The sequence below is a fragment of the Sorex araneus genome, chromosome 2, assembly GCF_027595985.1.
Source record: "Sorex araneus isolate mSorAra2 chromosome 2, mSorAra2.pri, whole genome shotgun sequence".
Lineage (NCBI taxonomy): Eukaryota > Metazoa > Chordata > Mammalia > Eulipotyphla > Soricidae > Sorex > Sorex araneus.
In genome coordinates, this window is record NC_073303.1 from 325,650,735 (window position 1) to 325,675,764 (window position 25,030).

A 25,030-nucleotide genomic window follows, 5' to 3' on the forward strand; every position below is an offset into this window, starting at 1 on the left:
CAGGATATGGCAGGACGCAGAAAGACATAAGCAGTGCAAATGATGATTCCAATCCTTGTGCTTCCAAAGCTTTTATCTAAGAAGTCAGGTCCTAGCCACAGTACAGAGGGAGGACATTTGTCTTGTCTTGTAGTAGGCCTACCCAGATTCAATCCCCAACACTCCTTTTGGTCCCCCAAGTTCTTTAGAAGTGATCCCTGAATACAGAGCTAGGTTCTCAGATTGCCCTGAGAACCTCCAGGCGTGGCCCCCATACCATAAAAAAATAAACAAAAAATAGGCATTGGTGGGGCTATCAGGAAAACTCTGCTTTCTGTTCTTTTACCTAGCAATGCAATTTCACCAATCGACAAATATTAGGTCATATTTCTTCTTCTTTCGACTTAAGCCAAAAATAGCAAGCTCATTCAAATAGTGTGAGAAACTTGACTTTTAAAAACATCTATTCGCATTCAATATGATAAGAGTAGGAAAATTACTAGGAGGTGTAACCAAGTCAGGAAATCTGGAAATATTTGACTTATTGATACACTGTTAGATTGCTTTGTTTCCAAAAATTTTATATCAGCTAACAAAGGAAACATATTTGAGATGAAATTCTACTGCTTGGTTCAAAAAAAAAAAGGAAAAGAACTTGAGCTTGGACTTTCTTAGTTTGCTAAAAACTTCTTGTATAAAGTCTTTTATATTCTTTTCAAGTGTATAGTCTCAATGACAATAGGTGTATTTCAAACTCTTGCAGAAGTATATAAATTTAATTAAAGGTAGAATTTAATTTCTTCAAGGACCTTGCAAATCCAGCTGAAAGAGGGAAGTAGCCAGGGCATCAGGCCTGGGTCACATACTGGCAGCTTCAGGAGCACCTGGTGCAGCTACATGACAAGCACAGGCCTTGGTACACTCACTGATCTGATCTTCACAGCAGCCCCGTGTGCTGGATTCTGCTATAGCCTACACTTCCCAAAGGAGAAAGTGGGGGCACATAAGAGTAGAGTAGCTTTCCCAAGTCACATGGCTAGGAAAAATGTAGAGCTGAGTTTTGAACCAACGCAGTCTACAATCATTCTCATAGTTCTGGAGCCACACACTGACTTCAAACTAGGTATCACGGGGGACAGCCCTTTAGAGATGTAATCTAGCCTTATGAGTAGAGAATGAGGATTCTTGGCTTTTCATTTTTAGGAATCCTGCAAAATCTAGCTAAGTGGAAGGGAAAAACATGGAAGACAAAGTAAGCAGAGAAATGGTGCCATTCACAGTTATGAGTGATGAGCGGTGTGACCTTAGTGAAATTTCTGGATCACTGGAAGACTTGTTTCTCCTATAGAAATGGTCAGACAAACCAAATCCTAGGCTGGCTACTGATAGAACAAGTAGTTGAAATGTGAACCAGAGACTTACTGAATCAAGTTCTAATTTTTCACTGCCCTTCTACTTCGGCTTGGATAGACATGGAGTATGCTATGAGACCAAACTCTGAAAGGACTGTTGAAATTATATATTGAGGGACTAAATATATTAGTATTGTTGGTAAGGTGTTTGCTTGCACACAATCAACTTGTGTTTGATCCCCAGTATCCCATGCAGTCCCTCAGACCCTACCAGGAATGATCCCTAGTACAGAGCCAGGAGTAAGCCCGAAGCTCTGCCTGGTTCAGGCCAGAAAATTAGAAAATAAGAAAGAAAAAGAATATTACATATGGAGAAATTATTATGTTAAATAAAAACCTGCCAATACTGGTGTCTATGAAATGGGATAAAATACGAGTATACTGGAAACGGTTATACACATGCTCCTTCTTCAAACTCTGGTAATTTATATTTTTGAAAAAAGTCTTCCAGTGATCCAGGGATTTCACTAAGGTCACACCACTCATCACTCATAACTGTGAATGGCACCATTTCTCTGCTCAATCATATTTTCTATAATTTTCCCCTCAGGATGAAAAATAATGATCTGGATCATTGGACAACACTATATATGCAGGCCGTAAAAACTGCTTATGCGGCAATATCACAGTTATGGACAGAAATATACAGGGGCTGGCATGATAATCCTGCATGCAGGCTGTCCTGAACATGGCTGACCTGGGTTGGAACCCCAGTACCCCAAACATACCATAAGCTTGCAAGGACTAATCCCTAACAGGGCACCCACCATGAGTAAGCCCTGAGCTCCAGAGGGTGGCCCAAAATGCAAGTAAAGGAAGTAAAGAACTATACAGTATTTTATATATATATATATATATATATATATATGCTTGTATATATAAAACACAGACATAAAGACATGGAAATCTGGAAAGATACAAAAATTGTTATCTGGGCAACTGATTCATGTTCTGCTTTCTTCAAGCTAAGTTCTATTTAATATTTTCTATTTAATATTTTTCTATGATGATTCAGGACTCATAAAGGAGAAAAAAGCATCAAAAGCATAAAATTTTTTTAACATTTGTTTTATTTTATTTTATTGGCTTTTTGGGTCACACCCAGCAATGCTCAAGGATTACTTCTGGTTCTGCACTCATAAACTACTTCTGGTGTGTTCAGGGGACCATACGGGATGCTGGAGATCTAACCCAGGCCAGCTGCATGCAAGGCAAATGCCCTACCCACTGTTTTATCTCTCTAGCCCCCATAAAATTATTTTTGACAGAGAACAGAAATATATATTTTAAATAAAGGTAAGATTGTCCCCAGAAGCAAAATCATGTTAAAGTAACTAATTTGTAAAATATCATCCTAACAAGAAATCATTGTACACAAAAATAAGAGAAAAATAGACAAATGACTATTTCCAGATACTCAGGCAGCATTAAAATAAACAAGTTTAATATGCTGTGGATTTAAAAACTAATAAGGTACCATAAAACTTACACACAAGTGACTGCCCAGAATCACAGAAAAATCAGAAATGGCAAGTTTTAGAAAATAATTTTTCCTCTTATGTCTGGAAAAAATATCTTGGAGGGATTACAGGTTGAGGATAACTTGGCTGAACTTGTTTCAACAACCCCATTTGCTTGTTTCAACAACACTGTTTTTCGTTCTTTCTCTCTCCCACAATAGACACATGCACAAAGCCACATGGAACCAAGGATTTAATTGATGACAGTCAAGTTCAGAGTACACAGCTTTCCCTAAGGGCCTCACCACCGCAAGGTACTTTTCCTGTCCACTCAGAATGAAAGCCTGCCGGGTGCTTGACAATACCCCACACACTTCCATACCTGCAGGGGGAAGCTGTCATCTCGGCATTTGTCCCCCAGCATCTCCCAGTTTTACTTGGAATCCTGACAAGGTGTAGCCTACCTTGGACATGTGATCTGAGTCTAACAAACCTGCATTTCAGCACCCCTTAAAGACAATCAAATCTCAGGTATAAGCCAATACTATTCACTAAGTGGGTCTTTTCCTCCAGTTTCCACAGCCACGTTAATAGTTCTCTTGGAAAGCACAAAACCAGCATCCTTGAGAATACAACAACAGGGAGCCAAGGATAGGTTACTGGGATCCCAGCATAAAAGATATGAAGAGCATCCACTTTGCTCATTTGTTTACATGTACCACCACACACAAAAGGGGTGTGATGCTAAGTGGAGTGAAGGAGTATGGAATGTGGAGGTAGTAGTTAGTGGCCTAGAAGATAAAAATTCATACACAAACAGTAATGCATATGCAGAGGACATACTTTAGGGTTATTCTTATGTAGACTGGGGGTCATACCTAGCAGGGCTCAGGGTCTTCTGGATCTGTGCTCCATGGTTGCTACTGTGGGTGCTCAGGGGACCACGTGATACTGGGTATCAATCCCAGGCTCCTGCCTCAGAGCAGGGGCAGAATCCTTTGAGCTATATCACTGGTCTGTATTTTTGGATGCCTAAACCAAAGAAGAATCGTAAACTTTGCATTTGAGAAGATGCAGAATATGTACTACTTATAATTCAACCCATTCAAAAATTTTTGTTTATTCTTTAAGAGTTTCAAAGAATTTTTTTTAAAAAAGAGCTGTTTTAAAAGTCAGGATTCTGGGGCTGGAGTGATAGCACAGCAGGTGGGGCTTTTGCCTTGCACGCAGCCAACCCAGGTTCGATTCCCAGCATCCCATATGGTCCCCTGAGCACTGCCAGGCGTAATTCCTGAGTGCATAAGCCAGTAATAACTCCTGTGCATCGCCCGGTGTGACCCAAAAAGCAAAAAATAATATAAATAAATAAAAATAAATTTTTTAAAAAAGTAAGGATTCTTTACCTGGGTTCAAATATCAGGCCACCAATTATTATCTGTATGACCTTGGGTAAGTTTCTTAACCTCTCTGTTCTTCTACTACCTCATTTTAATACGTACTTAGGCATATTAAGATTAAATACTTAAATTTAAAACAATTAGACCACTACACCATAAAGTAAACTACATTACATAAGTTTTAGGTGGCTTTTCTCCCAATTATATCAGTGTTATCTATTTGAATTAGTTCTTAATAGTTTCGATATTTCTGAGTTTTTTAACTATGTATGTCTACTTAATCATACTCAGGTGTCATGTGAAGATGCAGTACCAAGAGGGACCCTTTGAATCAGGGTTCTGAAGCTAGTTCGAGCTATGCGATAGCCATCCAGATGATTTATACATATTACACATTTGATCTGAGTCTCAGTCCCCCATTTGTGACATGCACATTCCCCATCTCCACAGTTTAGTAAAGAACATGGGTGAAAAGTGGGTTTTATAAGCATTGGGGTGTACCCAAGGAAAGCAGGTCTGGATTGTGCTTGCCCGAGAACTCTGACTCTGTGAAGTTACAGAGTAACTTCACATGTTTGGCAATCAAAGAGACCTCATTCATCAACTTAAGAAACACATGACCTATGGCTGAGAGGAGGTGCTCAGGGTTACATATCTAAGAAAAGAAGATGCTTCCATTTGGGGGTTAACATAACATTAAGAATTCCTTTTCAATGAGCTGGAGCAATAGCACAGCAGTGGGTAGGGCGTTTGCCTTGCACGCGGCCACCCTGAGTTCGATTGATTCCCAGCATCCCATATGGTCCCCTGAGCACCGCCAGGAGTAATTCCTGAGTGTACAGCCAGGAGTAACCCCTGTGCATCGCCTGTGCATCGCCGGGTGTGACCCAAAAAGAAAAATGAAAAGAATTCTTTTTCAAGAATTGATTTCAAGGAAAAGAAAACAAAACAAGTTTGTGTGACAGAAGAAAAAAAAATGTTGGAACTGAGCAAAAAATCTCAAGAGAGAGGCCAGTTTGCCAGTAAAGTCCTTCCTTAGCAACAAGGGTCTTATCCCTCAGTGATCACTCACATTAGTACAGGGATTGCTCAAATTGGGCAACATCGTGGAATACTAACAACAGGTTTCCTGAGAATATTCTTCCTCAAGAGAAGCCTCATCCCTTACAATATTATCAGTCAGGGTTAGGCCGAAACTATAAACACAAGATATCGGGAACGTATCACTTTGCTATCAAAATCCCGGCCCACTGCAGGTCACCTGCATCTTTAAATCATCTTCAGTTTGAAACCAAATCTTGCAAGTTTCCATGAGAGGGGGCACTGGATGTGGTGAAATATACAATAGCATTAGTAGTTCATCCCAAAAGTCATTTAATTTTCCAAAGCAAACTAGAGATCATATATGTTCAAATGGACAGGAAAGTCAGTCTGAATGAATACCAAGGAGAGTCGGAATTTTTGTATCTATCCCTATACCCAGCTAAGTCCTCAAGATTATCCAAAGTCGGCTCCCCTCTCCCCTCCCTACTCATCAGAGAACATATTCAAGAAACATCTCTACTCTGACCCTGAATAGACTCAACCAGCTATCATCAGATAAATTGGGACTGTTTCTTTCCCACACTTCCACAGAGGTTTTCTTTGTGGAATAATATATTGAATAGTATACAGCTTCTACTATCATTTGAAACCCTAAGTAAGCATCACTACCCTGCACTTTATATGCACACTCACAAACATGTGTGTGTATATATGTATATATATAGATATATATAAACAACATTGCCAACCATCTGTGCTAAAAAAAATACATTTTTATGAATAACATTTTTCCAGGATTAGAGTCCCCAGTGAGATGTTACTTTACAAACCTCAGTCAATCCCAAGTGAAAACTATTTCTTTCTTAGAAAATGTCATCATGTATGAATGTTCCCCAGAGGGCAAGCTAGAGTAAGACTCCAGAACTTCTCCCAGAACTATACCGTCCACAATCACACCTTTTTTACTCTGCACAGTCTTGGCATCCAGAAATTCATGCAATCCTGAATTATTTATTCACCAATCTTTGCACAACTTTCTAAACGCCAATGGAGACTGGGACGGTTTCAGCTATTTGATGTTACATCTTCTCAAGTGGCTAAAGAGGCTATAAAGCACCCTATTGCTTAAGCCTGCCATCTCAGTTCCATTAGCAGTAAAGACCTCTCTATTCAAACTGCTAAGTAAATCCTCTGAGAGCCCAGGGACTGTTTCATGCTTGAAAGCAACTGTTAAGAATTTGACAACAACCAAACTGTTCCTATTTAATCCTTCTCCCAAGGTAAAAAGAATTATAGGTAAACATATGCCTTCATTATTTGCTTTGCTGCATTTCAATACCCAATCCCACACAAAATTGCCAGCCAAGGATTTAATGCAATCACCTCTGCATTTCAGAGCTATTGCCTTTGCAGAATGGAAAAGCTTAACAAGGGCTATGGAGCTGGTTAGCTATCAAGTATGTTTTCTGTATCATACATCTTGAAAGTCACTAGGGTGAAGTCTGATCACAGTGACGCTTTCTCTCTAAGTTTCTAAAAAGTGACTCTAGAAAATAGTTCCAGTTGTTGTCACTGTTGAAGAGGACATCAAACATTTCATTTTGAACCCCAATCAAAGGCTATACCAAACTATGAAAAGAGTAATGAAGAAAGATGTGGGACTAGATTTCTGATTATTGTTTTCAAAAATAACATAAGTAGATATGGGATATAAGGATTAGGGACTTATTTGGGGCTTTTGTCCCTTTCAGTTGTTTTGCTTGGTTTTGTGTAGCATTCAATAATTTACATGCTTGTAAACTGCAAGAAACAACCAAGAGTAAGCAGTCCTTATTCTCCAAAAGAAAACCTCCTAATCAGCTAGAGCAGTGTTTCTCAATCAAGGGCTATATGAGCTCACTGTAGACACTCAGGATATTCCAAGTGGACCACGAAAATTACATAAATGGTAAGTTATGGCAGGAGATGAAGGGGCTTACTTTACACAGGGGAGTTACAGGCACAAAGCAAATTTAAAAGGGGCACAACAGTAAAAGGATGTAAACACTGCTCTAGATTCCTGAAGTAATTTTTAAACTGCTCTACAATTTGTTACATTGTCCACCTCTATCATGACCCCTACCACTTATACACATGTGCAGTCGAGGTGCTACTTCCTCATGGAAAACCCTGCAGGAAGATGAACACATGAACCACCACTGCCAGTGAATACCCCAAATTACAACCTGACTTACAAAAACCTCACTTTTAATACCTGCAAATCAAGCTTTTCTTTTTTTTTCCCAAATTCAGAAAATACTTTAAGGGAAGGAGAAGGAATGTTGTGAAGCTCCCATATTATAGGAAGGGACCTCCAAAGAAAGAGTAAGAAAGAAGCCTTTCCCCTTTTATGCCTTTTCAACGAAGGGAGGTGGTGAGCATTTCTTTATTATGTTCCAAGAATGTGAACCATTAAAACGGGAGAGGATGCTGTGGAGATCCTGACACCTGAAGATGATCATCTCAACCAAAGCTCTTTTTTTAACTACACTTTTCCATAATAGCAGTTCTGGTGGGTTATTTGGGGGCAAAGGTTTCTAACACTTACTAATAAAATGAAAATTTGTTTATAAAAGAGGCTCTAATATTATTTTCTCTATGGGAAAAAAACAGTTGGTACCTACTGGGTTCTTAACTTATAAACAATGATGATATAATGTGTATTAATTTAATAACACCTTATCTTGTGAAAAATACCTAAAGAGACATTGTATTTTCTATGACACTGGGACATTATATTGCCCAAATATACGTCTCTTTTCTTGACTAATACTTTCAAGATAATTTAGTTAGGGCACAGCCTGTGGCCAACCAACAATTCAAGATCATCATTTCAAGGAATGCACATCAACCTAGAATGAGTACATCATTAATTAATGTTAGAACAATTACTACTCTTTTTATTTCCAGGCATTCTGCAGCTCAATATCCATACACACATTTTTAATTTTATGGCATTAAATGCTAGTCTTGGATCTAACAACATAGCATTTTACTACAAAATAGTCCAAACTACAAAGTTGTAGTTTTTGTATTATAGAAAATATTAAATGTGTATTTACCGTTCCTGATCAAAAGCACTTTTTGAGAACTTTCTAGTAATAGTCGAACCATAAAAAGTTCCCATTTGCGGTTCTTCACAATTCAAGATATATTTTTAATACCAGTTTTTCTTTCTAATTTGAGGACTTCCTAATTCTTTAATTCTTTCTAATTTTCTTTTTTTTAATTTATTTCGATTTAACAAACTATGAACATTCAACCAAACTGAAATAACTGAGAAAGTGGAGTTTGCTTCCCAAATTAAGAGATGTAATTTCTAATACTTATAGTGTGTTACCCTTGTCACTTGAGCATTGACCTTTCAGCCATGAAAGCCTTCTCTCTGATGGTAAAATAATTGTGTTCAATATGCTATAAGAAAGACAACAGCTGAAGACCTGTTAGTGGACACGGGGCATAGGGCAGACACCAGAAGAGGTTTATTTCTAGATATAAAAACTAGAAAACTTAATCAAAGCTGAAACAACAGAAATCTGTAGGCATAAAACATTACCAATTTTTTTGTAAGTCTAGATGTTACATTCAAGATTTACAACTCCATTTGAACCTCATTGTATTGATACACTAGCCAGAACTTCCAAAACTAATAACTGGCAAAAAAAAGTTATTGTGAAATGCACAAATCAAGAATGAATCATCAAATAGAATTTTAAAATCAATAAATGAGAATGGGGAAGTAGGAGTAATGACAAGGAAGGGAACAATAAAGGCATCAAAATTTATTTAACTGCAACACCTTTACAAAGTTTAGCTGTAAACCTACTTTATTTCCATAAAGAAAATATATGTGCGTATACATATATGTGTATATATGTGTATATACATATACATATGTATACATTTATATATATACACACACATCCACATTGAGGACTGAACACAGGGCTGTACAAGGCAGCCTAAAAACAATATTTTCTTTATTATAGTATTTTTTATCAATATTTCATCACAGTATACTATTATAATAATTTTTATTTAACTGACTATAAATGTGGATTAATAAGCAATCACTTAAAACCCCTATTTTTTTCTTGATTGGTTTCAGGATTTTTTTGACTACATTATTAGCAGTTGTTTGTGAAAATAAAACAGTGGAAAATATTTCCAATATGGAGCTGTCATTAACAAGTCAGACTCAAGGCAACATCTTAGAAAATAATTCCATGTATTTATTTTTCACGATCCCAGTCCCTGAAAAATAAGTTCACAATTCCAACAGCGCCTTCAAGCATTCCTCCTCCTTAAAGCTGACTCACACAGAACCCCAAATTCATGGAAATGGCCTAGATCTTCCAGACTTGAATAGGAAAATGAACTTGAAACCAAAAATGTCCACAATTTATTCAACAATGCAACATTCCTAGCCTCCCACTTCCCAGACACTCTGCCATTTTCTTTGTGGTTAATGATTACTGTCTTTTCACAAAAGGCTAACAGTAAAATCTATATCCATAATGCTATTTTATAAGTATTCCCCCAGTGTTCAAGGTTGATGCAATTCCTCTTTGAAATTAAACTTTATGTAAGGTTTATATTCTTTTATTTAAAAAGTAAACTTCTATACTATCCAGATAACTGTATATATATCCTGAAAATCAGAAAAAGAAATGCTATTTGATATTTTTAATCAACTCAATAAATCTTTGGTGAGCATCTAATATTGTTCTAAAGAAAGAGAATAAAAAAGTAATACCTTTAGAGAGGTTACAGATTAATAGAGAAGAAAGTCATTTAAACAAATAACAGTAAGGTCATAGATGCTAGTACTGGAATATCATTAAGCAAAATATTAAGTCTCTAGCTAGGGAGAATTCATGAAGTCTTCAGGGAGAAAGTGACATTTAAGCAAGGAGTTGAAAATCAAAGAGGATTTTGATTATTCTAGCTACAGAAAACAAAAATCACATCTCTTGAAGTTTCCCAAACTTCCCTTTCAAAACTCACCTTTAAAATTGTGCCATGGTTGGAAAACTCATTATCAAATATTTCCTTGTTAATAGAGCTGTATTCTTGGGGGATAAATTCCAACAAAAATAGTGAGTCGGTTTTGAAACTCCAACAACAATAGTGAGTTGTGTGTTGAAATTTGGAATGTAATCAAGGTAAAGAGAAAAGGAAGTGAAATTATCACTCACGCACGGGGGGGGGGGTGTCTGGGGGGTGAGGGGTGGGATGTATACTGGTTTTTTTGTTTTTGTTTTTGTTTTGTTTTTGTTTTTATTGGTGGTGGAATATGGGCACTGGTGAAGGGATGGGTGTTTGAGCATTGTATAACTGAGATATAAGCCTGAGAACTTTGTAACTTTCCACTTGGTGATTCAATAAAATAAATTTAAAATAAATAAATAAATAAAATAAAATTGGGCCATGGAGCTAGAGTGATAGTATAGTGGCTTTGATTCTCATCACCCTGGACCTCACCAGGAGTGATCCCTGAGCAGAAAACCAGGTGTAGTCCCTGAGCACAGTCAGGTGTGCCTCCAAACCCCCCACCAAATTAAAAAAAAGATTCTGGACAAAGACATTTGCCTTGCATGTCACTTACCTGGATTAGATATCCAGCATCATATATGATCCCCTGAGCCTCACCAGCAATAATCCCAGAGCCAGGAGTAAAACCTGAGCAATGCTGAGTATAGACCTCAAACAAACCAAGAGATAGTGCAGGGGTTAAGGCTCATGCCTTGCACCTGGATTTGTTTCCTGGCACCACATGGTCTAACAAGCACCACTGATGCAGCTGTGGAGCTCCTGGGGCTGCCCAGTCCCCCAACACTGCAGCCCACATCCTCGGGGCCCTTGTGTTGGAACGCCCAGTTCAACTGGCTGAGAATCACTCAGAAGATTCTCGGCCCTCTGACACCAATTCAGATTACCCCCCACTCCCCACCCCCAATTAAAAGTCAAAGAACCTTCTTAGAAGATCCTCTGCTCAGAATTATAATCTCTACATCATCAAAGTGGGCTGAGCCTCTTTCAAGCAGAGTCCTAAACATTTAATAGTGGAAAGAGGCCACATTCACCTATCTCTTTCATTTCTAAATTTCAAAACCTGTAGTCTGTGTGTGTGTGTGTGTGTGTGTGTGTGCATGCACACACATGTCTGTGAAACAGAAGTTCCCTCTATGCCTTTCTCTTGATCAAAAAGGTGCTGCTGATGAAAACAATGTCAGATGACCCAGCACAATGCAGCCACTGACATGCAAAAACACTCAGAGACTCTCATCTTGAGCACCAGCCATCCAGGAAAGCAGGCCAGACAAATAAACAGCACCCGGATCAGCGTAGGCCAAGCGCTCCAGAAGCCTTCTAGAAGTCAGCATGTCTCGGCCTTCCCCGTAAGGCAGGCAGAAAGGGAAGCAGGGGAGAAATGGGATGACAGCCATGCCTTCCCCCATCACAAGCTGTCTCCCTGCTGGCTGGGAAAGTGGGAAAGACGAAAAGAGGCCCAAAGAAAAAGAGGAGTGCTGGGCTGGCTGGCTGCCCTCCCACAATCCCGATGGTGCTGTGTAAGGGGAAGCAGAGCTTGGCTGAGTAACACAGCTCCATTCTGAGAGCTGGAACCAAAGGCTGCTAAATTCAGCTAAAGAGCCTCATCAATACAAAGAAATCAGCCCATAATCCCTGGGCTTTGGAACTGTCTCTTTGGGTCCGGCTTGTGGATCTCTGATCTCCACAGAAGAGCATTACCATTGGTTCTGACAACACAATGGCATCCCTCCTCAGCAATCCAAAAAAGAGTCCCAGGTAGTCCCTGACTAGAAGGGAGAAACAGCTCCTTGAGAACCCGAGGAACAGAGAAGGAGCACCCTCCTCCCTGCAGCTCCATGCCAACCCTGTGCTGTCTTTCCCACCCCTCTAACCTGCCAAGCACCTCAGGGAGATCTAAGGAACTTCTTTTTCTGCTAAGCTCATCTTCACCCATGAGGCTAGAGGCAAATACCAGAATGGATTTGGGAGGCTGGTTCCAAACATTGCTTCTTTTGATTTCATAAGGTCTTTCTTCCTTTGTCTCTTTGCCATCCAAGCACACATCTGACTTGTGCCTCAGACAGAGCCCCTTCTCAGTCACATAAATAAACATAAATGGGTCTGTTACTCCAGCCCATTCCTGAGTGTGCCTAAATGACAGGCCACTCATGGACTGCATGAGGAAGTAATTTAGGATATTCTCAGGACCATGGAAACTTTCTAGGGTGGCATCTGTGGCACCCAGAAGACCTTCAGTAAGAATTCTGTGAGTTCTGTTGAAACTCAAACTTTAACCACTCTTTAATAACAATCAACATATTTTCTGGCAGAACCTGCTGCTATTCATACAATATGTACAAGGGAAATGAGTTCATTCCTCCAAAGGACTGCAACACAAGGAAATTCCCTGGCACTCTGAGCACAAACCTGCTTGTCCCCTTAGCTCCCTCTTGCATGAAATCCTCCATATTCCCCTTGATGTCAGAAGAGGCAACAATTCCCTCATTTAAATGCCTGCCTGGAAAACTCTGAGAGACTGACATGTCCCTTATCTCTGGTAGTAATGGTGATGGTGGTGGTGTTGACAATGGTTTTTAATTTGTGCTCTAAGCAATTTAATTAAATAGAAGCTCCTCAATGACCAAGACATTGCTGGTGCATTTAATGTCAAATCTTCACTGGTCTGCATTATTATAATGTTAACAAAATTAAGGGATGCGGCTTTAAGAATTAAGTTTGACTCTAGAAAGATTTAGTGGTCTCAAAAGTACTTCCTGTTACCCAAGTAAGCCACACACAGTTTGCTCCTCTGGGAAGCATCATCATCTTTCACAGGTATGTTACAGGGCAGCATTCTATGGAAATGGGAAAAAAATCTACTCAGGGGTGCTCTTCTGAGGCTGTGCTTGGCAGCTGGGCGTGCATCTCCCAGGTCAGCACCTCTGATCCCTTTCCACCACAAGCACTCCCTTTATTCTGCTCCTTCCCTGAGCCCTACCCAGAACAGAATCACACATTTCTAATCTCTTAGGGTTCCTGTCCCCTTATTGTCACCAGTCCATGCCTTCTGTGCAAAGGAAAACCTCAGAGAAAGTCAAAGGAGTGGAAAACTCGTAATAGAATCTCACTAATAGAATCTTCTCTAATCCCAAATTTAAATGCAAACGTGCAAGAACTACCAGAGAGATGCCTATTTCACAGATAGGACCTGAAAAACAGCCAGACCTTTGGTGGGGAATAATAAAGTGTGATTTGACTACTTGGTGTGGCAGTGAGGTCTGGACATACCTTTGGTTGAGCATTTGTAAGGCTTTGACCAAAGCATTTATACAGCAAATATCAATACATGGGCAGCATTTAGACACAGTGAAAATCTTACAAGTCAACATGATTTTATGCTAACTAATGTCGGAAGAGTATAGAGAGGATATACAGTGGGAGCGTCTGAACAGGGAGGCCAATTTCCTAGGCGACGCAAAATGACCACAGCAGTCCTGCCTTGCTGGCATCTTACACATCCAGAAAGAGGTGAGCCGTTCTCCCTGAGCCAGCTCCTAGCAAGCCGGGCCCCCATGCAGTAAGTGAATGGGGTAGGCACAGAAAATCCAGAGGGTCACAGGCTGGCTTCTCTCTGCATTTAATACCCGGTAGCTGAATGTTTGACAGCTCCACTCAAAACAAATAAGCTGGGAGAGTAGAGCATAGGAAGTAAATCCTGCTCCCCACAAGAACAGAATGGGATTACTTGGAATCACTGTTTCCATTAGTGATAAGAGCATAGTAACTTTTTCCTTCAGTGTTACTACATTTTCTCCATTGTCACAATAAAATTATAATTAAAATGACCTAACGAGTATATTTTAGGCAAAATGAAACCAGTTTCCCAAATTGAAAAATTATCAGTTAAACAAGGTAACCTTTACAAAATTCTCAATGTTAACTTCCTAGAACATAAAGCTAAAAAATGTGAAGTATGAATAAGCAAGTACTTAAAAAAAATCTTATTATGGGTCTGGAAAGACAGTACAGCACACCGGGGCACTCGCCTTGCACAAAGTCGACCCAGGTTCAACCCCAACATCCCAGATAGTCCTGTGAACCCTGCCAGAAGTGATCCCTAAGCACAGAGCCAAAAATAAGCCCTGAACTCTGTTGGTTGTGACCCCAAAAGCCAAAACAAAATTATAATACTCTGTGTGACGATGAAGGGAGGAAAAGGTTAAATCCTCAACAGAAGTCTCATCCTGAAGTTTAAAAACAGTTAAAAAAAATAAAAAACTAATCATCTCTCTTTAAAAATCAATAAAACTTCTAAAATAGTTATTAGCATGCATTTTATTTATATGTTCCCTGGAGTGAAAAACAACTCCATTACCACATGCTTTAAGAAACCACATTATGAGATAAACAGCTATCTGTGCTAAGGACTAATGGTATTATTGATCCCATGTCAAACTCATTATATGTCAGTCAACAGCAGCTGAAGATTTCTTAATGAAAAATGAGACGTACACCAAACTAGAATTTTACATTAGGCAAGGAAGGCAAGAAAACTTATCCAAATGACTTGGCTGGGCTGATAAAATTCAGATTATTAACCAGTTCAATTGTCTATAAGTGATCCAATTTTCCCAAAAATAGAAAGAAATCCCTTCAGCATGACATCAAGCAACTATATTCTTTTTAGGATCACTTACCATTCGTTCCCTACTTCTAAGCTTACAAGAAGCACTAGTCAACTCAAACAGGAAACTTTCTTGGTTCTTTAATATTCCTTCCGTTCCTTAGCTTAGAAATGATCTTTGATCACAAAAATCAGGCTCTTAGCCTTTTTCAGTTTCTGAAATTGGCATTCCAGATGTACTCTTAACTACTGCCTTACACATCCCACGGGCTCATTACCCCCTGTGTATTTTATTACTATGGCAACACCAGCTCTGCCTTCTGTTTGTGCTGCTTTATGCTGAGTTGGCAGTTTATATAAATTTCCACATAACCCTAAAATCATTTGCACGATTACTAGGTTTGATTTGGGTTCTATTTAATGTGTATTTTCTGGATCTACTTCTTAATCTACCGATTCCATGAGGGCAGAGTCTTCTTCTCCATTGTGTTGGCCTCTGCATAAGCGAAACCATCACCTCAGTGAACCAAACCCAGCAATCTCATACTAAAGCATGTGTGGATAGTTTTTTCTTTTCCAGTAACTATTTCTCAGTCTAAATAAATCTACTGATGATGCCAGAAAAAAATCAGCTCTCCACTCAATGGGTTCTTTTCCCATTATAGCACCATTATCTACCATTTTAAGTGGAGAAATATCATCCCTATTGGAGCTGATCATAATCTGCTGACCCCAGGAGATTAATCAAACAGCGTCCCTTCTTTGCTGCCCTACAATTAATGAAGCATTTATGTTCTGATCAATAACTGAATGAACAATATAGTCCCAGTTCTCAGGGGAGTTTCAGTTTCTTGGCAGAGCCAGCATAGACAGGTTAGCATCAAGGCAGGTAGGTTGGAGCACCCACTGAATAACTAAAAGGTGGATAAAACATCACAGAGTTCAGAGAAAAATTGTTTTTAACCATTAAATGGAAGATGTATCTTAATTATCGCAAGTCTCCACGCTTGTCAACTCTATAATGGTCCTTTGAGATCATAAGCAACACTAAGGAAAAGGGTTGATAAAAGAGCATTATCTCGTAGAGAGGATAAAGAGTGTGGTGGCAACCATAGCTAGGAGGTAAAGTGTTATTATACACACTGGCTTCCTCACCCAGGCAGGAAGGTAATGTCTATCATTCTCTTGGCCTAGTTCTCTCTGGTGCAAACTAGTTGTGGAGAGACCAGAAGGCAGGCTGGGAGCATGAACCTGTCTTCTGCAGAAAACTCTCCAATGGGAACTGAGAAAATTTTATTTTGTTAACCTGATTAACTAGTTGCCCATAATTTTTACCAAGTTTTGATGAAGTGATCCAGCTTCATCTAGAAGGAAGGAAAACTTCTTGGATGTCAGGAGGGAGAGAGTGAAGAAGAAGGGTGAAAATATAAAGGAATGCTTAGTTTCTCCTTCCCATGGATCTAATGTTACCGGGCAATGCTGGCATATATGGCTTCACTTTCACTCAAGGGTGATTATTTTGTATAAACTTTAAGGAATAGTTGGGACTTAAGTGGATGGAATGGAAGATGTTTTTTAATAGGGGGCTTAAAATGTACTAATATTACAAGGTAGAACCAGAAAGGAACAGGTGGAATTTGTATAACAGGTCTGACAAATGTGGTAAGAGGTGGATAAACAAAAGTGCAATTGATTAGGAAGATGACATGAATCCAAGGGAAGCCCAGAATCTAGACATAATTGCTGAGACAGTTAAAGGGGAGCCTCTGAAGGATGTTCAAGCACAGTAAAGATCTCCTGTCCATAAAAGGCTCCAAAACCTGTAAATGTTTGTGGACGCTTTTCTACCTTTATGGAGATTTATGGAGATTTCTTAGAGCAGAGATCAATACATTTTAGCATGTTACAGCTGACCACTCAACCTCCTATCACACATATCTACACACATGTCACATGCACATCCACATGTAACAATTGACCTAGATTTGTCTGTCAGAGATAATCACATTAATCCATGACAGTGACTGAATAAAGAAGCTGTGGTCTCTATGTCCAATAAAAATACTTAAACAATTTGAAAAAAGATGAAAGGGCTCAGGAGTAGCTCAGAAGTCACAGGTAAATGCTACGCATAGTGGGGCCTGAATGAACCAAACCAGGCACCTCTGAAGGTGACCCTGGAGGTTCCCAAGCACTGTTGGGCTGGCTCTAGTATTTCCCAACACAGCAGGGCACGAGTAGATCTGCATCCTTGGGATCTACTGAATTCCTCGGCCCAGTTGGTTAAGTAGCACCAGGAGCTGACCTCCCCTCCCCACACACACCTTCAAGGCCTCTTGAAAAGTACATACTGTCCCAAAATGAAACCATGCGTTTTGGGTCAAAATGGGTAAAACTTGAAGTGATTATGCTAATGAAATAAGATAAAGACAATTGTGAATATTTTACTCATATCTGAAATTTAAATAATTAAAGCCAAAAAGATACAAAAGACAATAGCACTAATGTTGGACTAGGTGAAAATTGTACAAACTACCAGAGGGAAAGGGAAGGTCTAGGAGAAGCCAGTAGAAGGAGCTTTTTGATATGAGGTAACACTAGAATTCTGGTGATGGGTGCTGAGTTCCAAACACTGAATCATGCACATACATAAGTGTGACGGTGTACCCCTAAGACTCTATGATATTATAAACCAACGATAAATCAACTTTAAAAAGAAATACACTATTCCAAACAATGTAAGAGAAATTCAAGTAATCCACACACTTCATTGACTTCACCTCCGTCTAAGTCAGCATTTCACAAAATCTGATAAAGTTCAAAAAATTTTTCTAATTAAGTCACATACAATGGACTCTCCCAAGAATACTACTGGGGATCTGGAATCTAGTGATGGTTGGGTACTGGGGCCCAAGATGCGGTACTGCTCTGTCCCGGGGTGCTCAGGAGTCCCCAGGACTATACTAAGTGGTGCTGGTGACAGGGGAGGGGGCAGTCTAATTCTGGATGGAAACTGAACTCTGGATCTCACACACTCAACACATGTGCTATATCACTTGAACTCTCTCCCTGGTCCAGGTTCAGAAACCACGAAAGCAAAAAAAAAAAAAAAAAAAACCAACAAGTAACCAATAAATGTTTTATTAAAAGGGTTCTAGGATGCCCTGGTTTGATAAACACTAACTTAAAACCAGAAAACCACTTAAAAAGACTTTACAACTTATAAAATGTACTTCTAAGACATTAAAATGAAGTTTACAAATATAAAGAAATTAGGTTGACTGAGAAGTACCATAGAAAGGCAAGTTTGAGAACTCCAATTGGAATTTCTGTGCAAAACCCAGTCATTTCTATGAAACAACCTCTCATCAATATGTCTTCATTTCATGATTAGTGTAAGAAGTGTCCTAGTTTAAGAAGTCTTTGTGGGACATCCTCTAAGATGTTTTCTTCTTATTTATACATCTTTACAGGTAGTTTTCATATAGCACAATAGGATTTGTCTTAATGTCTTTCACATATGTCCTCTCTCAAACATGTCCGCAATGTAACTATGACTTTCATTTAAGTTTCACAATCGTCAATGCTATCTTAGCAGTTCACTTCATTTGTTTATGGCCTTCCTGCAAAAAACAAAGTTTTCATAGAACTTAGGAAAAGAAAAAAGAAAACTTGGGAAATATCCCCTATTAGCAACTGGCATTCGTAAAATTCTCACCATCTTGGTGAGGCTGTCTCCATCTAAACCTCAGGATTCCAAACTTATTTGCCTGCCAGCCCCTTTACAGAAAAAAAAAAAATCCTCAATGCCCCCCCTGGAAATATACTTACTTTAACAAAGAATAAGTCTCTCCAATTGTGCCAGAGGCCACAATCACCTCCTAGATCAGTTCAGTCCCCTAGAGGGGGAATAGGAAACACTGCTACACTGCAGGAAATACACTAGAACTATCTTTACTCTTGGGAGTGGGGGGGAGACAATGGCAGTGATGAGGTAAGGTAAATCCTGGCTATGCTGAGGGCTTAATTCTGTGCTCAGAGATCACTTTTTTGCACTGTTTGGAGGATCAAACCAATGTCAGCAGCATGCTAGACAAGTACTTTAACCAATGTCCTACCTCTCAGACCCTAGAAGTACCTTCCCACCTCTAAGAAAATAGCCCCTACTTCAAGGCTAATGACCATCATGGGGCAATAAACAGAAATCCTAGCGCTGACAGGCAATCAAGAATTGCATATTTTTCCTCAATTGGAAGTGGTACCAGGAGGTCTGTCACAGACCAAACTAAGGGGAGAAAGCAGGGAATAGTTGCATTCTGTATTACATGGAGACCAGGCATCGGGCTGTTTAAAGAGGCATGATGAGAACTGCACTGCCCCTCCACTTCAGTGAGAGAATCCCTCGAGGAAGACTGCACTGCATATCCACTCCAGTGTGAGAATCACGAGAGGAAGACTGCACTGCATGTCCACTCCATGTGAGAATCCCGCTCTGCCAGGGCAGAGGAGCCCGGCAGACACACACAGCTTCAAGTAAAGTTGGAACACCTGGGCCAGTCCAGTGCTTTCCCCAGGGACCCACCCACACGGCTGTTCCCACTGTGGCTCCTTGGTGAATGGAGAGCACAATCTCATCTATTATCTATCAGTACTCTACTGCAATGAAAGAAAAAAAATAGGACAAAATTCACTATGATTTTATAAGTTCAAAATCTCAGAACAAGAAAAAGGGCTAGGTAGAAAAATCCCAGGAATTCTATGAACAACAGAATTATTTTCAGCTTTAAATGACATTAGCTAGAAAGTACACTCTCAGAAAGAGTGAACAGGCATGTGTAATCATTTAATAATAGCATCAACGAACTTTGGGGGAGGGAGAAGAGAGGAATTGCAAAGGGCATCCCAGATTGCTAACCTTGACATTGGCCCCTGTTGCCGCTGATCTGCTGACCAGACTCTGGGGAGCACTGGGACTATTCTGCACTTCCAGAGTCTTCCAGATGTTCCTAGAGTTGTTCTTTTTCTTATATCTAACATCTGTTCTAACTGGGAGAAACTACTCTTCAATCAAACTGCCCCACTCTAATTCCCAAAAGTATTCTTCCAGAAGAAAGGCAAAATATTTCCAAAGCAGAACTGCAAGTTTTCATGCTCCAGTCTGGCCATCTCTAAATCTGCTGGCACAGGAATAGGACCCAAGAATGGAAATAGCCCCACCTGAGAAAATTTAGAACTTTTATCCCACCACTTGACTGGTTCTGTGGAGAACCTAAAGGGAATTTGAATTCTAAGTAACATAACAACTCCAGGTCCCTCTTTTTTTTTTTCAGATCTCAAAAGGTTAATTTCAGAATTCAATAACATCTTCTGGGAAGAAAGAAATCAGATATCTAATATAGTGGTTTCTTAATACAACCTCACAATCAGAAATATTATTTTACCTGGAACTCAAAGATTTTTTGAAAATAAAAAAATAAAAATGATGAAACCTCTCGATGTTCAACAAGCTGTTTGAAATTGGTGTGATGTTGGTGGTGTGCAGCAGCATGTTAGCCTGAAATAAAATGTGAATTGAAAAACCTAATTCATCTCTCCAGACGTTGGCTGACTCCCTCTCCCCTATCGTCTCATGGTCCTTCTCCCTTGCAGCCTCTGAAAAGCCGACTCAGAAGCAAAGAGGATGTTCGTCCCTTTGATGTGACTGACTATCAGTCGATGTGATGCCTCTCCCAGAAGTGATGGCCTTCTAGCCCCTTCTCTAACTCGGGAATAGAAAGCTTTAAGGTTTCATTCATTACTGGAACAGGTGGGAGAGACTGTACAGGGCAAGAGGGTCCAGCGTCCCTACAAGGCCAGCGAGCCGGCAGGACGGCAGCTGGCAAGGCTAGAATGGCAATAAAACAGTGATGAGCTGCTCTCCTCGCCTGCACTCCCACACCATTAGGGATTAAATAGCAGACAGTGGCACAAAAGAAAATCACAGTGTGGGGTGGGGGAGGAGGCCGGAAGCATTCACTGGGACTTTGATATATGTGGAAGGGAAGATCAGTTCTCCGAAGACAGCAGAGCAAGGAATGATGGGCTCACTTATGGCATCTAGAATTCTTTTTTTAGGAAAATGACATCTTAACATTCAACGTGCAGACAGCAATTTGAAACTTACCAGCCTAGAGTCTCTACCCAGAACTTCTGAAAAACTATTCATCCACCACGGCCAAGTTGGCACGTAAAACAGGAATGTTTAGTCCTTTTTTCTGGTCTGAGCACATTAGAGTCATATTCAAATGCATTACTTATTTAGCCGATGTCTCTAGTCGTGAGGATTTATGGGCACAGAAAGGTGAGGGAGGGCTTTACAACACAGGAAGTTGTGAAGCAGAAATCAAAATCCAGAGTGTTCTGGTCCAAACCCATTGCTAGCTGCCTCCCACAGGTGGAGCTTAAGAGAGAGGCACTTCAATTCCTCTCTTCCACAATTTATCAAAGGGCGTTTCCATATGCAATGAGGGAAGAAAGAAAACAGCAACCCAGCTGCCTTAGCACTTCTGTAATAAATATGTGTGAGATGTCTGCTATCCTTGCACCTCAATCTCAGCCCCCGCAACATTAAAATGGTGAAACTAGCAGTATTTCTCCTTAGGAGATAGTGTGAACATTTAATGAAGTAGCATCCCTACAACACGACTGACACTCAAGACCCTGTACTCACCAGCAGATGTCTTCACTTTGAGGGAACATTTGTGAAGCTGTAAGGAAGGCTCCAGGCGTGTGGCATGAACCCCAGAGGGTGGGCACCCGAATGCCTTTATGCAGCAGAAAAGGAAATCAATGACAGAACAGAAGTAAAATGCAAGGAATCACTGGATGAGCTAATGGATCAAGGGATCTCCAGTAGAACATTTTTAATCAAAATGGGATGTACTAGGGAGGGTTACAGAAACAAAGCAAGACTAAGAGCTCAGACAACCTGCTTCAGAAGGAATACTGGACCTAACAGTAACAACAAGCTGTGCTCCAGATTCTGCAGGGCAGACTGAAGATGATAAAAGCCACTTCGCTCCTCCTACACAACCAAAGCTAGCATCTGCACTTTGAGGGGAAACAGGGGGCTGAGGAACTAGAAAGGTAACCAAGGACAGGAGAGCCGAAGCAATGAACTAATACCAACTAACCAAATAACAGCTCTACCTTGCTCCTCTTCCCAAACACAGGACCCACAAACCACCATCACATTCTGTCAGTACAGAGTACGAATGATTGTGAGCATGTGGAATGACCAGAAACCATAACCCTTGGATGAATCTAACAATGAAAGTCAGTCACCAAAACATCTGTCAAAAGTGATTTCTACCTTCTTTTATTGACTTCAGAACTCAGCCCTGGAGTAAGATGTGTTCTACTTGCAAATCTGATCTCAGGAAGATAAAGAATAAAAAAAACAATGCAGTTGGTGTCCCAGCCCACCTGATCGCCACCCATTCAAGACCAAAGCCTAAAACTGATCTGTGACTTTCATTTAGAGGTGTAGAGAAGAGTGGTGGAAGGGGGGTGGGTTCACACTTGGTGGTGGAAGACTCCAGTGCTCAAAGGTCACGACCAGTGCTGGTGCTCAAACCTGAGACTCCAGCATGAAAAGCATGCATTTAACCCTCTGAGCCATCTCCCTGGCCTCTGATAGTGACTTCCAAGGAATGGAAATGATGGAGCCCAAGAAAATATGTCAGACTGACACTTCTTTCTAGAACTGTGTAGTCCATAGAAGTCTCCTGATAACTTGCCTCTGGGGATGGGACATTTGGTAGCATCCAAATGCTACCAAATTTGATTCTCTAGCTACAAAATCAGTAGCCAAATGAGTTTTCTCTCAAACATGTGATGCAGACTGTTAAATCGTCAGGTGTTCTGAGGACAGGTTCAGTTTAGAACAAGGTCCTTAGCCAGGTGTAGGGCAGCTGCCCTGTACTTCAATGAGGGAAGGTGAATGAGGAAGAAGGGTTGTCTATCTTCCCTGACTCACTACACCTACAGGACAAGAGAAGAGAAAACCTTCTCCCTCGGGTGCCTGGGAAGTCCACAAGACCTTTCTGGCTTCCCCTGTTTCTCAGACCCTGCCCATGCCTGAAAACACATGTCTGTTCCAAACACCACCTTCTCCCAGTCTTTTCTGTCCCACCAAAGCTAAGCCCAGCATGAAAACCAGGTCCTTACACACGCACAACACCTAACCTCAGGCCATCACTGTTCCCTGCCCAGAGAGGCCTTGGATGATAAATCAGGCCTACTGGCCTAGCAATGCAGCTGACCCCTCCCCAAAAAATGACCACCACGGCCTCAGATGGCTTACTACTCACAACATGAACAAAACTGAATCTGTCCAGAGGAGATAATACCGGGGCTGATCTGTGCATGAAGAGCAACTCACACCACCAAGTAACTAAGGAATGAAACCTTAAATAACTGAGACCTGGCTTGATCTGCTAGAAGACCTTGAGAAGGACAAGCTGGCTTTTACTGTTCTTCCCTTCTGTGTCTGCTGGAAAAAATGATGTTGCTAGGGGCCTGCATGCCTGCTTTCTTTTAAAAAAAATTTACTACAAAGCAAGCTGTCGAAAAAGCAGGAAGGGGTGACATTTTTGTTGATGTCTTTTTAAAAAGTGATAAATACAATGAATTATATTTCGTGATTGAAATTTTATATAAGCACAGTCTTCTGCTATATAATATTAATATTCTAGTGAGTAAAATTGACTTTGCTGATGACATTAAAAATTCATCTGTGTTTTGCAGGAAGTTTCTCTCAATATTCCAAATTGCACCAAAGTGTCAGGCCCAAAAAAGAGAAGAGCCAAAACTCTATTTGGGGACCTATGACAGCTTTAATGTCATGTAAATTGAAAATTACTGTGTGATACTACTGAGAAATATGAGTATGTTAGATAAGTTTTATAATTCCATCCAAAATTAAATTAGAAGAAATATTTCTCTTCCACACGGGGCTGAAGAGAAGCCTCGCTGGCTGGCAGCTGTGGTCCAGGCCTGTCTTTCCACAGAAGGGGCTGTGGCTCAGGAAAACCAAGACACCTCCTGGGCTTCTTTTCCCACCCTTTCACCACCCACCCTCTGTTTGTTTCTAGAAACTGCTAGAACATGCATGTCACAGGCTGAGGAAGTCAATATTAAAAATAAAAAATCCATTCCTTTTACTTCCTTCTCCTAAGTACACACATTCCTCCAATATTCATGCATTTGGCATCTCGATCATCACTTAACATTCCCGAAACAAACACCACTTGCCAAGGTCTCTCTGCAGTCCTTCCAGGGCCTACTTCAGACTTATTTGAATTGAAATGAGTATTTCCAAGTGCTGGCACTAATGCTCGTAATTCTTACACACGATTTCTTACACCAGAGAATAGCAGATTTCTAGATTTTAATACAATATTGCAGATGGACTGAGATGGATATTTATTTGTTGTTTTCCTTTCTGTCTGAGCCCATCATGAACTCCCCTGTTCTACCTTCTCACACCTGGCCTAGGGCCCAGTAGCCACTAAGTCTCACTCTGAACTCTCCCGATCCTAATTCTGGCTCCCCAGGTCCCAAATTTAGCATGGAGCCTTGTTTGGCATGGAAAGAATCGGAACAACTCATTCACAACCTGGATCATTTTTCAGTCTCCCAAAGAGAGAGACAATTTTAGTAAATCTCTAATAAAAGAATAAATGGTCCAGGCTCAATTCAAAGAAATACACTGATCAATGGAGTCACCGAAAATCATTTTCTTTTATGAGAGGGGGGGAAGCATATTTAATGTAATGTGATGATTTCATAAATGAGAGTGCTGGCATTTCACAAATGAGAATGTTCAGCTGATCTCCACTTTAAAGAGGATGGAGATAAAGGGAAAGCAGGCCCCCAACTTAGCTATAAACACAAGCCAAATGTGTCAGATCTAACGTGTCCCTGGAAGTACGCTCTGACTGGGGTGCACGCTGTGCGGCTGAGTCTGGCTGCCACTCAGCAGCAGGAATCAATGCTCCA

The 25,030-nt window shown here is 40.3% G+C and overlaps 1 protein-coding gene across 11 annotated transcripts in view; it reads right to left on the minus strand.

The window, feature by feature from the left end:
* PTPRM (protein tyrosine phosphatase receptor type M) overlaps positions 1-25,030 on the minus strand; it is an 853,909-nt gene that overhangs the window by 786,936 nt on the left and 41,943 nt on the right. The window lies entirely within an intron of this gene.